Here is a 19870-nt window from a genome sequence, read left to right on the forward strand (position 1 = left end):
CACATGCACATTGTGTTTTTCAAACTACTACATTGAACACTGTGCTCATTATGAAGTTAGATCTCACCTGGAAAATGTACCTTTGTCATTATAGCCAGATACTTTGAGGTTTCTATTCTGTTGATAGGTACTCTAAGAAAGTAATTCCCCTCAATTAGGTATGACCTGGCAGTAAAAAAAAAAACAACAAAATAAAAAGAGGTAAATTTGAATTCACGGTTTGATGGTATATGTAAAGGAATGGGAGATCATGGGAAAGGACACAAAGATAAGAATATAAAAGTTCTGCCACATGGAAAATACTTTGCTCTTATAGTCCTACATTTGCTTTCTGCTGCTGCTCCAAATTAACCTATTTTGTCTTTTTTACTCCCAGTATTCATCCCAGATACTTTAAGGTTTAACTGCAAACTAAACATGGAACATTACAGCTGCAAAATCCAGGTGCTCTTCTGTGATGTACATTTTTCTAGCAAAAGCATCTGGATGTTTGGCTGGCTGCACCATGGAAAGAACTGGCTCTAACATTGCTTGTATTGGCATCCAAGGAAATTGCCTAAGGATCAGTCTGCTGTGGGATATGCTGCCCAGCTGGAGGCCATAGCCCTTTGATAGGTCTGTCATTGTCAAGAATTTGATCAAGTTTTTATACTTAAGAAAAAAATCCCGTTCAAATTCCTCATGATCTCTTCCACATGTAAAGCCTTATTACAGTATAAAGGATCTTGTACAAAATCACTGAGTAGAGATATAAGCGACTTTTAAGGACCCACTACTTTGGCTAGCTCCTTCACAATCCATATACTGCACAATATGCCACAGAAAACTGCATTTCTGTGTTGTGTCAACCTTTTATTCCAAAATAAAACCATTGTGAGAGAACTGATCTACATGTATGTATTTTAATCTGAAATGTAAATAAACTCCACAAAACATCCACCAAAATGTCCTTGAATTGTTAAATAACCTGATGAACTAAGTTTGGCAAAGTCCTTCAAACATACCTCTTATGGCCATACTGATTGAAGACTGAAAATATTTCCTTTCACTTAGACACTCAAGAATATAGACAAGAAGTTCAGTAAACCTCTGGTAAAGACATGAAAGTACCTTGTGACATTGAAAGGATTCATAATATTGGCTCTATGCATACAATAAGCCTGGAAAACAATCTTTTTCTTCAATCACTAATAATTTTTTAGAATTTATTTTTCTCTCTTTTTCAAATTAAAGACATTCAGTAACAAAAAAGACCAAACAATTGTCCTTAATCGAGAATGAGTGCACAACTCAGACATCTGTGTAAAGTGGAAATGTTGACAAAAAAGCTGTGTAGATAAGATTAATGAGCATGTATATGCTGTGTTTCTTCCTCCAATGATTGCTATTATTTCTTTGTTTCTCCATATGTTTTCTTCCACCTTGTACAGCTGGAAATTTCTTGTCCTAAATCTAGCAAAGAGATGCATCAAATACTCACAGTTCTACATCACTGGTTTGGAAGCCCTCCTCCATAAATCCTTTGCAAGGGCAGAGAAAAGGGTGAAGAGATAATTTGAATAGTCTGCTGCAGCTTGCCAGCATCCCAGTTTCATGTGGCCTGCAAGGCAACTACAGTGAGCCTAATTTTAAATTAAAAAATCCATAAATATCCAAAAATATCTTGCTCTGCATATGTAGAGGCTAGTAAAAGTATTTTATTTACAGCAAAACCTCATTTTCTTTTCTCAAAAAACGTTTTAATATGACAGGGGGGAAAAAAATCACTACCTAAAGATGGTTCCTTTGTCTTCCTTTGTTGAAAACCTCCATACAGTCCAATATTATTATGATTTTGAGAGGAGAAACAACTTGTACAAATTGCCAGACCAGATTTATAAACAATTGTAGATTATGGCTGACTACTTTAGTAGCAAATAACTATGTTAGGTACTGTGCAGACAGTACCTAACAAAATTGATTAATGTTAGGGCATTCCTGGTCTGGAATTATTTATTTGCTGACAATAGACAATTTTTCATTTAAGTTCACACATTCATATGGTCACTTCTTTTCTTAACATTTCTGTGATCAAATAACCATAAAAAAAGGCAGGCATTATATTTAGGACCTCTGAATACATACACAGGGCCTATAGATTTCTCCATTAACTACATCCATCTCTTAAATTCCTGATGGAATGTATCCATTGTAATTGTCTAGCTAGAAAAGGTAAACATTTTCAGACATTTCAGTATCTAAGATATTTGCTGGTGATCTGAATGAGGTCATAACATCTATTAATTTGATTTCTTCTCAATGTGGAAGAAATAAATTTAATTGTTGCATCAATGGCATTCTAAGACACTTTGTGTCATGACATTCTCTGATAAACCTAGAAAATATTTCATTAATGTTTTCCTGGTAGGTTATCTCATAGAATTTGCAAATACTGTGTATTATAATATTAGTCATTATTTCTCCATCTCCTTCTGAATCTGCTTTGAACTTCTCAGGTGAAAAGAAAAGAAGTCCACTCAGCACTGGTCATGGTATCTTTGATTAAGCAACCATGCAACAATTAAAAAATTGTCACGGATTTTTTTCATCATATTAGTTAAACTCACTTAAGCTCAGAAAGTAGGAGAGCAAAGGGCAAAGGTTTTTTTGTTGGTTTTTTTTCATATATTCATATACCTGGAACATTCAATTGAGAAACATATTCAATGGTTTAATGATGCAGTTGGCTCCCCAGAAAGGGCCCAAACCACCCCAGTTTAATGGAGGTTCAGAGCTGTGTGTGGGCAGCTGTAGTGCTTCTAAGGGTTTTGGGACACATGGATCTTCAGCAGGAAAGTGCAGCAAGGAATAAACTGGCATCACTTAAAGACTGTCCCTTTAACACCTTGGGGTCCTGGATCTAAGCCTGCTGTGGCAGACTGTTCCAACAGAGGCTCATCACAATAGGACTCTCTAAGTTGTATAGCCAGGCCAGCTTCCCAGGGAATCAGTCTTTCACACTGATCTTTTGTGTCCATTAGGGCAGGAGTGTAGTGGCACTTTCCAGATGGCATTCTGATGCAGTGATATATATCAGCTGAAACACCATGCTGGCAAGGCCAGTCTTGCTTTAATGAGTCACTTCTTCCAAATGTGGGTAAAGTAAAGCAGAGACCCAAGTGCCTCTGCAGGAGCCAAGTTAAGACTGGCATGTCTGTTGCTGATATAAACAATCCTGCATCACCAAAACAGGTTTTTTGCAAACACACACAGAACAGAAGATTTTCATACAGATCTTTCCAGTAGCCACATAAAATTTTCTACTGCTAACGGTCTCTGCTCCACAATTACTGGCCAGATTTTCCAGGCATTGTTTGGCACATTGCAATTTGACGAACAAAGGCATGCCAGGAGCCATTTTAACAGTTTAATTCAGTGATGCAATTCCAGTGCATGGCAATGGTACCCATTGCTGCTTAATATACTACTATAGATGCTCTAGGTTTAGTCTTTAGCCCAGATCCATATTATTCAGGTTAGTGGAAAGTTGATGGCTGTCCACATTAGGCAATAAATGCTACCTTCCAGTGAGATATATGTTAATATCTCACTGTGCTATCTTGCTTTTGTATAACTTTTAGCAAATGCTTCCTTTAGGTCAAATATACTTTGCAGAATTTTGCAGGGATGATGGAATTAGTGAGCTCTAGTTGGAAAAAAAAGTGAAAGATCTTCTCTACATCCCTTGTTGCTAGAAAGTGCCATTTTGCTTTAGTAGCAGAGATATCATCAGTAGCTATATTAAAATACTTTATACTTCCAATATGCTTTACAGAAATACTTAGAATTCAGCGGCTTTGCTAATATGTAAAGTTGCAGCTGTCTTTTTCCTCCCTCTGTAGAGTGGAAGAAATAATGTGATAGCACCTTATCTGATGTAATCTGTAGTTACTTAGTCTTTAACTGTTTAGATACACATATTTTTTTTGTTATGCTCCTTTAGTATGATAGCAATGGGAATAAATGTAAGATCTGAGTAGTGCTGGTGCTTCACTGCCTAGCATCTTGTAATTAAAGAAAAAAAAGAGTGCTTTTCCTATCTGGTTTGACAGGTCTTATGCAAATTCTGTGCTCAGCATTCAGTCCATCAGACACGCAAGACTGCTTCAGAATTTCTAAAGTATGTTGTACAATTCTTTGTGCCTCCTTTTCTGATTAGCATGGTATTTTAGTAGAGAATAATTTCTTGAATGTTTAGCAATGACAAGAGCTTAAAAAGCACAACATACTGCAAAACTTATTTGAAATATACATTGGACTAATTTTGATGTAATACACAATGCAAATGTTGTATCCAAGGAAGTAAAGGTTTAATGACAAAATAAGAACTTTTCTATTAATTCTTCAGTAGTTTATAGGATTAAAAAATGTGAATTTATATTAGGCTTACTGAATTCCTGATGTAAATTTGAAATTGCTTCTCTACAATCCTGCATTTGCAGATCAATGATGAAATAACAAACCATCTGTTCTACCAGAAGTCTTTTTTCTGTCTCTCATGTTGATTTCTATGTTCATAGTAAGTTTGAGACTTGGCAGCTGTCAACATCTAAAAATTATCTGCAGGAAAATGCAATAATGCATCTATATTGATTTCCAATGAAAAATCTGTAAGAGCTCCCTCTGAATGTTTTCCAAGTTATCTGGCTGAGGTTTGGTTCACATGTTTTAATGTATTTTTGTTGTTGTTGATGTTGCTTTCTTTGAGTATATTTGTCAGAGTTTATTGTTTGTTTCAGAAATGAGATCCAATTTTAAAAAGCCTAGCCCATGAAATAATTGTGCAAATGAAAACCAAAAATTTCCTTGGACCTTCTATAGAAAATGAAAGTGTTGTGCCATCATTGTGCACCTAATCCTGGCTGCTTTCATCTGGACTTTTGTTTAAAATAAGCCTTCATATCTGAGTGGATGAATTGTTCTAAGAAATCAGTTGAAATTAACACAAAAACAATGGCATTTACTATGTATACAGGTAATGATACAGATTATACATTTATGGAATGTTGAAATTCAAAGAAAAACAATGGAAAGATACTTCCAAAAAAGCACAAATTACATCATGCCTATATATGCAGTTTGCATCTTGCTTTGTGAAAGTGACAGTGCTTAGAAGTTTTTCTGGATTAGATGTTAATAATATAATATTTTTTCCTTGGCTTTTGCTGCAGCAAGTATTGAGAAAATTATCAATAGCATCCAGAAACATGGGAAGGCAGTTGGGGGATTGCTGTGTAATAAAATACCTTCAGCAGATGCTGCTCATCCCAGGGAAACAGTGTATGAACTAGAGGACATGATGGGAGAGATTCTACTATAAGAGTGCAAACCTTAAAATCATTCAAAGTATGAAATTCCCAAGCTCAAATCTTGGATTCATGGGTACAGAAAATGGCAGGACTGGTAGTTCATGATGGAAGATTCATTTTGGAAAAGGATCAGTCCTTTATATTTAACCTGTAAAAAGATGAATGTAGAATAGTTTATTACTGTAACAATTCTGTAGAAAAAATTATGTTTTTTACCTTAGGTGGCAATCTGCTGCAGAAAGGAATTTCTCAACTTCAATGAATAACCTTGAGAGGCATCCCTACTCAAGGGGAGGTCATGGCATGCAGGATCTTAAGGAGAAGGGGAGGGAAATCACACCACCATACTGTTCTAATTGCATAGCTGTACTTGAGATTTTCACTTTTCTATATGTTACTAGATATTTAAAGAAGCAGTTGGGCTAAACTTGAAAAAGCAGAGCATGAGCTGACTCTTAAAACAGTGACATAATTTGAAAACCTGCATTTGATTTGTAGAAACTTTCATAAAATATTTGCCTTATCTTTCACACTGAAAAGAATTTTGGTGACTTTTTATCAAGCATGTAAAAATAAAATCCCTTTTAAAAACTTCTCAGGATTGAATTAAGCAAATTTTCTTATCACTGCCTTGAAAAAACTACAGGAGAAAAAGTTGAGCTTGTCAAAATAAATGAATATCTTAACCACTGAATATATAATATTCTTCTTACTGAAAATAAATTTGTGACAAAGGATCATCACCCTCTCCTGCCTGTGAACAAGATGTGAATATTTCTTTTTGATGTTAATCAGCTGCATTACTCAATTTATCTGACTGTCAGGAGATTTCTGACCTTACTAGCAGTGATCGAAATCACTGCCTGTTTTTTAAGGTTTCAGCCATGAATGACTAGCAGTCACAGAGGAAGAGAAAGTCTGGTGTCCCTGGCAGCCATGGAGGAAGCAGAGACTGTTAAAGGTCTGGGTTCTGACCTGCTGGTTTTGAGAACAGATAAATCACTGAGATCCTAAAAGCTTGGATTAGAGGTTTTGTCAGGATTTTGTACACTGTTGTTTGGCAAGGCCATTTCCTCATGGTGCTGCCCTTTCATGCAACAAAGCAAGAAGAAAAAAAAGAAAGTGGCAGTGTCCTCAGAGATGGATATATTTGGACAAAAGCATCTGAATGACTTTGTATATGCTTCTGGAAGTAATCCAGTGGAGTCAAAAGGGTATAAAACTCACTGCCAGCCTTTATCTTTGTGAGTTTGCCAGTTTCAGTGGTTTTGGTCTGCTGCTGCCATTCAAGGTGTTCCTTACACTAGTTAGGTAGAGGCAAGGATGGGTCACAGATGGTGCTATTTCTGACCTCTCATCATTCCAGATCCACAAGTGCAATGTTCATATAAGGATGAACATTGTTTTCCTCTTTTTGATTTGTTTTGTGTTTTCTTTAAATTGAGGAATTTGTATTTAGCCTCAACTTTTGGTCAAGTTGATGAGATGTGTGATGGGAGTCCTATGCTACATTAGAGGGATTAATTTAGGAAATTGAGAACAATCTTCAAAACTTGTATCTTGAAAAAATGGATAGTAGTAGAATGATAACAGAATGACACATATTAAATACATTTTTTTTAAAAAGGTACTTTCATCTCACTTTCTGAACAGGAAACTATCCCTAAATGTGTCTTTTCCTGAAGAAAGAATGTCTATAACTTTAAAGAAAATGTTCATAGTTTTAAAAACCCACTTTCCTTTAGTTTTTCCTGGAAGCACTGTGTTTTAAGTAGTTAATTTTCTTCCTTCCCAACAAAGTAAGCAGAACATTTTCAAAAATGCATTTTTTTCCTTGCAAAATGAGAATAATTTGTTGTCTGTATGTCTATATTTCTATGTAAATGCATGTTTATTCTTAAAACAAAGGTGCTGGCTGCCTACTAATGTCCTAAGCTTCATCACAGCACCCCAGTAGTTCATATCTGTAAACTGATTTGAAGATTGGACTTGGAATGTTCCAAACCTGTGGCATCTGTTGAAAATTTGACAGCATGTTGCTGGTAAAATAAAAGGTCTTTCCTATCACTCAGCCTCTACTTGTACATGTCTGTCTATAACTTTAATTAAAGAAGGAAGATATCTGCATTTATTTTTTATGGTAACAATATTATTATGATAATTTTCTGAATCCATATTCTCCATTTTGCCTTATAGACTCAGCTCATTTGATCTATATAGCATCAATCTGACATGAAAATAATCAAAGTGTAGAGTTTAGGTTTAATCTCTTTTTTTGTTCAGGAGGCCCTACATTTTCTTTCTCATCTTTCAGAAAATATCTTTACTCATTCTGTAATAAGAAATTTCAATTAAAATATTTACATTACAATTTTCAAATATAGCTTATTTTGATTCCATTTTAGAAAAGTGTTACCTTGCATTTTTATCCCTGAGGGGAAAAAAATTACATCTTTTGTCAATCTATTTTTATTTCTAAGTGTTACTGTAGAATGTCAAAATAATTAGGTCAAGTGGTCATAATAAGCCCAACAAAAACAAATAACTCATCTTGTTACTTGCCCTTATATTCAACTGCAGTTGGCATTTTAAATTTTGCTAAATTTATGACAACTAGTTTAATACATTGAAGACAAAAATAGACTTAGTTTTATGTAATATATTAATTAGAGGTTTCTGTCTTTGTTTAAGAAGATATCAAATCATTAGCCCCATCCTCCCTCCTGCTTTTTCCTAAAAGAACAGAGAAAGAAATTGGTTTAACCTCAGCAACTTCTGAAAATTAAACAGAAATAAAGTATGTTGGAAAGACTACAAATTTGAAATTACCCTGGCCATAGGGAAATTTTTATTAATCAGATAGGGCAATACTATCAGCTACTATAAATCATACAGCATTATTGGCATGTATGTTTTTTACAAGATAACTCTTCGTATTTACACCATTTGCTATTAACAATCTAATTCAAAATGTCTTTTTAACAATACATGTAGACATAGAAGATATTTGTACATATCTGCAAATACGTTTGGCTCATATTTTTACTTTAAATGGCATAAAATTCAGGGATCATAAATCACAGTAATAACACTATGGTTATACTACCACATTTTTGACAGGTACCAATATTAAAGATACTTCATCAGACTTCAATTTCAAACTGTGTTCAAATGTGAAATAGATAGGAATAGAGAGGAATAGAAGGAATGTCATCTTCTCTGAAGAAGCAATCCTGAAACTCCCTCTCAAACTACGTAAAGACAAACACAGAAGAGGCACAAAGAACAGGCAAGTTCTTGCTCTGAACAGGAAAGCTTGATCTTGGTATTTGAGAATCAGAAAGGACAGGTAGAAAAGGTTTATTCTTAGGGTCTCAGAACTACGCTTTGCAGAGGTTTCGTCCATTTCTGGCTTGAGGTGTATAATGTGAGTCCTATGCCAAGCCATTAGCATCAAGATGAATTTTTTTCTGTTAGTGCCAACAGGCTTTGGATCAAAATGCACAGAGTCAGCACTGCAGATTCTCCACATCAGTTTTCCTCACCCCTTTTTGGAAGCTACTTCAGGTACTCTAAGACATTGTTACTGGTATCTACACTCAAAAATATCTATAGAAGACTGCTTTTCCCCCATTCCACCTGTACAGAATCACAGAATATGCAGAGTTAGAAGTGACCCACAAGGATCACTGAGTCCAACTCCCATGCACAGCACCATCCCTAAGAGTCACACCAAGTGCCTGAGAGCACAGTCCAAGCCCTTCTGGAATTCTGTCAGGTTTGGTGCTGTGACCACCTTCCTGGGGAGACTGTTCCAGTGCCCAGTTTTCATCCTCTGGGTGAAAAATCTTTTCTTAATATCCAACTTAAACCACCCTGACACACCTTCAGACCATTCCCTTGGGTTCTGTCAGTGGTCACCGCAGAGAAAACATCAGTGACTCCCTTCCACTTCCCTTCACAGGAAAGTTGTAGACTGCAATGAGGGCTCTTCTCAGCTTCCTTTTCTCCAGGCTTAACAGGCCTCAAGTTACCTCAGCTGCCCCTCATACAGCTTTCCCTCAAGGTCCTTTACCATCTTCATTGCTGTCCTCTGGAAACTCTCAAATGGTTTTAAGATCTTTCTTAGATTGTGGCACCCAAAACTGCCCCCAGCACTCGAGGTGAGGCCACCCCAGTGCAGAGCACAGTAGGACAATCCTCTCCCTTACCTGGCTGGTGATGCTGTGCCTGATGTCTCCCAGGGCAGGGCTGGCCCCTCTGGCTGTTGAGGTACTGCTGACTGAAGGTCTTCTTGCCATCTACCAGGACCCCCAGGTCCCTTCCCCCAGGTCCATTCCCTGGTCTGTCCATACATGCAGGGTTCCCCATCCCAGGTGAGACATCCAGCACTTCCCCTTGTTGAACTTCATATGGTTGGTCATTGCCCATCTATCTCCCTGATTTGTCAAGGCCTCTCTGCAGGGCCTCCCTGCCTTCCAGGGTGTCAACAAGTATCATCTGTTTTGTATCTTTTGTATCCTCTGCAAACTCATTTTGTATCATATCTTTTGTATCATCTACAAACTCATTTAGTATCCCCTCCAGTACTGCATTTTGAGTAATTGAGTAATGTTGAAGAACACAAGGTTGAGAATGGAGCCCTGTGGATTCCCACTAATGACAGGACCCCAGTCCAGTGTCACCCCTTTCACTGTAACTCTTTGTGCCTGACCTGTGAGCCAGTTGCTATCCCATCACATGATGTGTTTATCCAGCTGTGTGTTGGATATTTTTTCCAGAAGGATCCTGTGAGTGACACTTAAAAGTGTCAACTGTTGACACTCAAAAGTTTTACTGAAATCCAAAACATTACATCAACCAGCTTCCCTTGATCAACTATGTGGGTTACCTTGTCATAAAAGCAAATGAGGAAATCAGTTCTTGTATCCTTGCATACTTACTCAATATTTGTATATTCTTCCTAGATATTTTATTCTGGATGATGTATGAATATGGAAAATGTCACTATTTAGTAAAACCACCACATACATTTTGGTAAATGCAATTCATAATGAGCCTCTCTGTCAGCAAGTTTCATCTTTATTCTTTGCTATGAACTTTTTGCTGTTTAACAGAATTTTGGGTGACAAAAGGGGCTAAAAGGAAGAAAGGAAGAAATTAAACAGAAATAGAACATTTAAATTAAAAGTGGCATCTTAAGTCCCAAAATCTGTTTGAAATTCATGAGTATCTTTGCATAACACCTTGACCCTGAAATAATTAAGCAAGTATCTGGTATTATACATGCATGTGCTGCCTATGATTCATTAGAAATGCTCACATGAGTAAGCATTGACATGGGATTAAGTGTTCTCTAGATTGCAGCATACATCCAACCAGTTCCTTGGAATTGATCTGCATCCACAGACTTCTTGCTGATGGTAGTAGCGGTGTTTAACTGATGGTAGGGTGGGAGGAGATATGTGTGTGGCACTGGGCATAGAAGATGTAGAAAGGTAAAATATTTAAATAGTCATTAAGCCAGCTAGCAGGCTAGATTTGATTTGTTTTCCACTATCCCTTTCTGCAAAGAGATTATATAAATATTTTAGACAGAAATCATCAAGTAAGAAAGCAAAAAGTAATATAAAGTAAGCGGATGACATTGTTAGAAGCTTTGGAAATGTCCCATGAGCCTCCTATTTTATTTCTAACAGTAAATAAATATTGATGTTTGAGAAGAGTTTTCTTTACATTAAAAAAATGTACTACTCTTCTAAGAAAATTTAAGCTGCTTTGCAAATCATAACAGATAACCCAGTTACTATGACATGAAATAAAACTGTATGAAAAATTTCTTTTTCTGGTTATTTCTTAGAAGTTTCAGCTTTATGACTACTTCTAGTGTTTTTGCTCCCTACAACGGGCATTTTACTTTTTCTTGAAAAAAAGAAATAGCCTCTCCATTGCTGTTGTTTCATGAAATGATTAATGCAAATTGTAAAAATATATCAGAGTAATAAGACTTTCATAGCTGGAGCTTATATCCTCTGTGCTTGAGACCTACAAGTTTCTGATCTGACAGTCTAAACTAAAGAGAAAATCACTTTCCCACTTTCTTTACAGTCTGGTCACTACTCACACATTAATAGAAATCCTTTATATTCTTTTTCTCTTGATAAAAGCAGAAAAAAAAGGAGAAAGAAGCAACCATTCCTCCAGACACCTGGAGCTTGTTCTGTATTTCTTTAAGCATGGGAAATTCTAGGCATGTTCTCTAACTGGTATTAAACAAACCAACCAACTTTTTCTTTTTTTTTTTTTTTTTTGTTTTGGCAATTTACCTGGAACACTTCAGGCATGTTTGAGACCTTGACTAAATAATACAAGCAAATAGTTAGAGTACTACAAAGAAATAATGCTTATTCACAGGAGAAATTAAAATGTAAGTACTTTTCTCACAGTTTTATTTTTAATTGTTGTTACTAGAATTGGGAAATATGATTAAAAATATAAATAGATTTTGAAGGTCTTAGAGTGCTCAGCAGCCTACATTTTCTTCAATATTTTCATTATACTCAGAAGAATCTCTGAACTCAGAGTAATTTGGAAAATGCAGCTTCCTCTTTCTGGAGTGAGGAGTGACATTCAGAAGCACTTGCATGTATGCCTGAATGAGGAGTGACTGTTAAACAGCACACAGAAGACATATAATTGCAAATTTACTGATGCCTGAGAATTCTCATAGACTTCTCAAGATTTATTCTCTTCTTGGAGCTCTATACTTGACAAGGACTGGTGGTGTAACAGAAATGTGGAAAAACCAGACCTTCAAGAAATTACTGTCTCTCCTGGAACAAAACAGAAAATCTCTTAAAGTGTCATGAGATATCCACCATGTTCAAGGGCATGGTTTCACCACTGTGTATTTCAGGTGTAAACTTGGTAAGGGAAAGTTGCTCTGAGTCAGACTCTCTCAAAAGGGACAGTGAGGCACCAGATGGGATCTAAGCAAGGTCTAACACTCAAAAGAATGTATAACAGTAATTAAAATATAATGGCAGATTATTGAGCTTCCTATTTATATTAATAATTAAATAATTCCTATTTATGAATATAAAAAGGAAGCTCAATTTTAATTTTGGCATTGGTTTTCTTCTTTAAAATGAGAGGCCACAAATAAAATGTCATAGATTCAGATGAGAATGGAATCAGATTGCCTTGGAATCAGACTATCCTAGGGATGTTTTCTGTCTCTTAGATGGAAATAAAGACTTTTCAGTGTTTTATTTTGATACAGGCAATCTGTAAGAAGAACAAAGTGGCATATGAGTCACTCCAAATTAATGCAAATATAATCTTTGTCTAATTTGAGAAATTGACTAAATATGGAGGCATTGTCCTTATTTCAAGTGAAACAGCTCACTAGCTTCTGAACCATAAAACAAGTGTGTTTTTTCTAACTCCAAATTGCACTGCACTAAAGCAATCCCTCCAGAATAGGATAATAGTTTTCCCTAAGTTGGCAGTCTTAGTCATAGTCATAACAGATTATAGTAGACTTTAGTGAGATGTTGAGACTAATGCATTTAGCGACTGAGATAACTAGTTTCAGAACTTTAAATTGCTGCTTTGTGTTCATTTCTAGCTCTATAATATGTATTTTATGAAAAAGATATTACTGCTACTGAAATGTTTTAAAACAGTTTTCAAGCTTGTCCCCTTTCAGTTTGAGAATTGTCAACCTGACCATAGAGTATTTCTTACAATATTTTCACCTTAATTCTTGTTAAATTTGCCATTTTTCAAATAGGTTAGGAGCTTGCACTTTAGAGGAAAAAGCAGTCATAGTCCTTCTTTTTCTTTATCAATTATTCCCAACAGCAATGATGTGCAATAATGGTGCACATTATGGAAGTACACTCATTTGTTTTCATAGTCCCTTTGCAGTTCAGAAATTGTTGTGAATCCTCTCCTTCAGTATTGAGTAAAGGCTATTTTACACATTAACTTACTTGGTAACACATAGATTTTTAGTTTCATCTGTTTAGATATTTTTGTCATTTTAATAGTCTTTAGATGAATTTTATATTTGTATCTTTAATTGTGGAACAAAATGTACATTTAATTTTATTGATATTAATATTATATTTCTGTGAATATCTACCAGGAATTCAAGCCCATTTTTTAAAAATTTCATCTGAGAAATTCAAATCACACTTGATAAATGAATATTTATTCAAGTATTCACAAGCTCATCCAAAGAAAGTAATTTTTTAGACTATAGCAATTCAAAGTGGAGCTTTTAGCATGAAACACAGTTCCATCAGCATGCCAAACCTCAAGAGGAGTGAGGTTGAAGCATTTTGTTTGTATATCATGCCAGAAAAATACCACAAATCATTAGTAAAGGTTTTTTCATATTACTTGTAGAAAAACTCTACTTCTTTCCATATAATAAGAATCAAGTGGTGAGTAGGTTTAGTAGGATAGGTGTTTGTTTTGCTAATGGATGAAAAACATGAGGTAGAGAAGTGAAATTTATTTCACTACTTTTACACTCTCCCTGGCAACTTTTTACAGCCAGGGGTAGCTTAGAGCAGTTCTGAAGCTGTGCTATTTCTTCAAACAAAAATCTTAGGCTAACTCAAGAAGCAGGAGAGAGAAAACCAGATTTGCTCCATGCAGATGCTCTGAGGTAATTCCATACAGCTGAGAAGTTATCTTCTATTTTAAATACATGAGTCATGTCAGTGACAAGAAACAAACAAGCACCTCATCTCTGCAAATCAAAAGACAGTTGCAAAATGTTATTGATTTTTTTAAGGCTATTCAAGTCAGCTGTTAATGATGACAACAAATTCAAAAGACTTGTTCTGCATTCACTAGGCAGAGAAATTTTAATTCATGTGTCCATAGGAATATGTTCCATTGAAAAGTCCATCTCCTTATGTGATGCACATAAACTCCCATTTTAATCTAAATGTATCAAAAAAGTCAATACATGTGACTCTCTTCTGGGTCTTGATTAAGAATTTATGCTGGTGATCTACATTTCTGGGATAATAACTGGACCCAGACTGCTGTGTTGAGATTCCAGGTACTGAAGCATACCAGAGTAAGCGTGACATTTTCTCAGTGGATGTCTGCTGTAGAAACCTGCTGTAGTAGAAATAGAAATGCATCAATATAAATCAGAAGAACTGCAACATGGTTTCTATGCTTATTTTTCATTGTGACACCAGAGTGAATGGTGACCTTACAAGTATAAAGACAGATATTTATGAATCCCTTACCTGGGCTGCCAATAAATAATGACAAGGAACACCAATCTAAAAACTCATCCACAAGAAAATGAAATGCTGAATGCTACTTAAATTACAGAAAAATAAATCAATATGAAATTTTGTATCTTTCCTTATTTTTTTTAAGAATATATCCTTTTCCAGTAAGTTATAGACAAAAATTAGACTGCACTAATTTTTAATAGCTCTTTACAGAAGGAATTTTAGCAGGGAAATGGATATTTAATGAACAATTCTGAGTGTCAATGCAAGATATATAAAATTAGACAAAGATTTTGTCAAACATGTCAACTCTGTCTTTTCTAGACTTATAGATTTTGAGTATTATTCTGGGTTTCTAGAGCTAAAAAGTTTAAGAGAGGTTGTTTAGAAAGTTGTTTAGAAAGTTGTTTTTAAGTACAAAAAAAATAAAATCCTGTGAACATTCACAGATTCAGGACTTGTGTAGATGTGACCTTTTTTTCTGCCTGACCTTCAATCCATATCTAGCTCTTTTTCCTTAAAGCTAAAAAATATTTAATAATAATATTTTTCTGCTAATGAAAAAAGTGGTTCTCTACTAATAATCTCCCAACTAAATTCCAAATGTTTTCTTTAGAGAAAAAGATACAAATATGAAATAAATATAGTCTTTCAGAGAAAGAGGAAGAGAAAAAAGTGTTCAGGGATGGTATTTCTTTTCTACCAATGGGCATATCTTGTAGCATTTAAACTCTGAGCAAAGTCAAATACTTTTATTTTCTGCAGTTGCATGAAAACAGTAGATCTCACTACTTGGTGTTCTGCATTTGTAAAAAATTATTCACATGAGCACCAATAAGTTCTATTTTAAACCTGAACAATATTTAACATACTCCTTCACTTCTACCCTCTCTCCCAGTTATTATGGTGATGGTCAAGTGTTATTAATATAATCTACTTAAGGAATTATATAAAGTAGATGAAAAAGAAAAAATAAGTTAATTTAGACCAAAAATCTCAGAGAAAATAACAGAATTGTAGGTAATTGATCAAGCCAATGGTTTCCAACATATTAATAGAATGGACTGTTTCATTTTGTTGTTTAAAATATAATCAGACTTTAAATAATTAAAGCATGGATTAGATATGATATATGGATCCTGTGCTTGTCCATTTATTCTGATTTATGATAGCTACTAGACAGATTAAATAAAACTCAGACTCTGACACTGTGGAAACTTACACAAGGTTGAGCAAACTCACTCCACCTCTAAAGCCCATCAACACACTGAATTCAACATGAGCTTCCACAATGCAGAAATCATATGGAGATTTGTTGAATTTGGCCTGGAGATATTTGCTGTATTAGATTTTTAGTAATCATGATATAATCATATTATAGATTCTGTAGCTAAAAATAAAAGTCTAATATTTTCTTTCAGTTTCTTATTATATAGAAACCTCAAACTCCAGAGCAATTATTTATACCCATTCAGACCCAGAACTGAGCCCTTCTGAACTTCTTAATAGGCTTTCTACTTAATTCTCTTTTTTTATTTTTCAAATGCTTGTGTATTCTGCATATTGGCTATATAATACCAGAGTTTCTACACACTATTTTTTTTTTAAGTAAATAGCTATAATCTAATTTTTCCTTAAAGAGAAAATTAACATAGGAATCTAACTTTCAAGTCCCTGTCCAATAAAATATACATGTGAATTACACCAGAATGAGGCTAAAAATTATTAAAATACCAGAGAGAATTCAAAAGAGAAAGCAGAATGAATGTCTTTAACTACATGACTTCATGGAATAAAAAATACAGGTCAAAATTAAATTAAAATGAGTTCTGAGACAAATGAATCACAAATGTGCCAGGAAATTTTCTGTAAGCATTATCACTGGGAATTAGGGGTTAGAATCACATAGTTGTAGAAAAAAGATGCCTCAGGTTTCATTTCCTAAAATACACCTCTGAAAGGGCAAAACCAACTTCTGTTTGTACTATTATAGTAGTATTAAAAAACTCTAACATGATTAGGCAATTTGTGAACATGATTAGCATTTGTGAATAGAATACAGCATGGGAATATTTGGTTATTATAAAGAGAGAGAGATGGAGGGAAAGAAGATAAATCCATTCTAACACACAGTAACCTCAAAGGGCATGTCTGCCTCTGCTGAAACATCTCATGGACTACTTTTCAGTTAGAATCTGTCCTATAGGAACGATGCTATGACACTCTATTCAAGAAATGTCTATAAAGAAATCTTTCAAATTTTCTGCAAATGGAGAAATCCCATTTAAGAAAAGTAGGGGGCTGTTCTATTCTTCCAAGCCACTGACTGCCATGAACTGTGGCATTCACTTTCAGATTAAGACATCTGTACCCATTTGTTCTCATGTAAATATGAGCTATATGTGAACTAAGTATCTTTCTCATATAGTCAAGAAAGATTTAGCTGTAGAAGTTGACAGACCCTGCAGAATTACTCCACTTATAAAAGAAATTTCCTGGAGGTTTACCAATGATCCACTTATGCCAGTGCTCTGGCCTTGGTGGGAGTACTAATACAGTCTAATAGGGGAATGTGATACATCCTATAGCATAGAAGTCTGTCTGCTCTCTCCTATGCCCCTGTAATTCTCTAGTTTAATATTACAGGTTTTGAGAGTGCAACCCAGCCTGATCTGTTGCTATCCTCAGTTGGACATATTGCCCTTGAGTTTACCCTGTGGAAGTCAGTAGGTGTAAGAGTCACTCTATCATAAATAGTGCTATTCTGATGCCACCATTCAGGCTCTAGAACCACTTGAAATGCCCTAAAATGCCACATTTTCTTCTGCTGCTCCAGCCTACTCTGGTCTCATGTGGGTCCTCTGCCATGTGGAGAATTAATTCACCCTGTGAGCATCTGAAATGACATAGAACATCTCTGAGATCAGTGAACAGTGAGAGCTTAAGAACCTGGCTCAGTCACAGATACATCTGTGCAGGCATCCGCATTTAGCTGTCATAATTTCTGATTCACTGACACCCCACCATCTGACAGATATAATCTTCCCTCAAATATAATAGTTCTGTTACAAGTGTGTAAAAGAGCAGATTATTTTTGATTGTCTTCTCAGCTGTCAGAGATAACAGAAAGTGTGAATTTGTGGGACATTGAGTACATCATCATACACTGAAATAATCCTGAAATGGAATGGAAGTTCATACTGCAGCAATATTTTTCATTGTTTTTGGTTTCCAATGGAAATTATTCTGATGACAGAATATAAAAAAATATAGAAAGAATACTATACTACAACTAGACTGGCTTTTAAGTCACTCCCATCAAATTCAGTCTCTTTGATAGGGTAGATTTCTTCAGGGAAATTGCAGTTTTTATTACTAAGTACTTTCTTCATAATTTATAAAACTGATTTCCTTATTATTTCTCTCCTCTACTTACAGTCATGTTATTCCCAAAATACCATAGGTCATTCTGTCAGAAATATATATTACAGTCACACAATATATAGGCTAACCAATGTGTCTATTCTTCAAGAGAAAAGAAGATTTTGTTCTGTGATTACTATGTAGTAACAGATGGAAGAAGGAAATGAGATTAGTTTTTAAACCAATGTTTTTGAAGCCATAGAATTCTCAAAACCACTTTTATTTAAGGTTCACTCAATTTAGAACTGAAGATATAAGGGGGAGAACCTAACAAAAACCAATATAGAAGTAGTCTTATCCTACTTAAAAATTGTTATTTTTCTGAAAATTGCATTTCTGCTGCATAATCATTAACCCTAGTAATCAGTATTCTGTTAGTGTGAAGGCTGTGGGAGTTGAACCTTTCTACTAAAGGATTATGAGCCCAGGAATATTAACTATATGCTTCAGTAACTATGCAAATGTGTTTATATCCACGGAAATTATGTGATTAAAAATTGGGCTTTAAGGATAAAAATTCCAATTTCTTTTGCAGAACCTAGCATATGTTCAATAAAGGCATAAAGCCTCCAGTGTACATATATAAATGTATATATATATATATATATGCATATATGTGTATATATATATATGAAACATTTAAGATTAAAAAAAAAATCATTACTTTACTTTTTACTTGTTTATTTTGTTCACATGTCCAGGCATTTCATTTATAGTTCATCATTTAGGAGAATGATGAGGATCTAATAATGAATAAATTTATAAGAAGAGCAAGTCTTTAATTTTCATTCTTTATTCAATGATGTTTTTGTCATTAGTATATCCAGTGTTCCTATTTGCACGTCTTCAGATGCAGCTCAGGATCCATGGTGGGATACAGACTGGACCTGCCTGGTTCTGTTGAGCACTCAGCAGCAAGTAAACTGGTATTCTGGTGACCAGATCTGGAGCTCCCTGTAGGCCAAATATTTAACACACTGAAACATTGGGAAATGAAGCAAACTTACGCTGAAAGGGGGAATTATATGCACTCTTTAAAATTTAGCTATCATCTTTATGAAGTCAAGAATAAACATGAGTGTACAAGTTGTTTTGAACAAGCTAGAAGTAAGTTATGTACTGAAGGACAGAAACAGAAGACAGCTATTTAATTTTCTGAGTAAGATACCTATGAAAAGTGACCCACCTCTCAACTCCTTGTAATTTCTGTATACTTGTACATAATGATGTGTTACTATTCCAGGAAGGAATAAAAAATAGCTTAAGCTGTCTGCATAAGAGAAAAATATTTTAAGACAGTCTTCATTTAAAAGACAAAGTAATGCTTATAAAAGTACTTCTAAATGTGAACCATCTGGTTACTTTGACAATTTGGAAGTAATTTTTATTTTAGCACAGTAAGCTCAAAATTAACTGTTCTGATCATTATTGATAATAGCAGATCTTGCTGTACATAATTTGCAAAATAAGCTCCATTCCTAAAGTAATCATTACTCTTTTAAGTAAAAGAGCTATAATTCAGTTGTGTTAACCGGTTCAATAGGCAGAATTGACTATTATAAATATATGTAGCATTTATTTAAATGTAGTCATGTATCCACTCAAACCCACCAAGTAGTCACATGCCATACACTACAAATGAAGGATTATGTCTCCTTCAAGAAATATAAAGGAAACTGACATGTCTAGAGAAGATTTTTAAATCTCCTTTTCTTTACTGTCCTTGATACCCATCCAAATTCCTTGGTTATTTAGGATCTAATCTTGCACAGGGAATTTTATGCACATGGATTCTCATTAACTTCAAAAGGATTTTGCAAAGACACAATA

This window comes from Lonchura striata, chromosome 5, assembly GCF_046129695.1.
Source record: "Lonchura striata isolate bLonStr1 chromosome 5, bLonStr1.mat, whole genome shotgun sequence".
Taxonomy (NCBI): domain Eukaryota; kingdom Metazoa; phylum Chordata; class Aves; order Passeriformes; family Estrildidae; genus Lonchura; species Lonchura striata.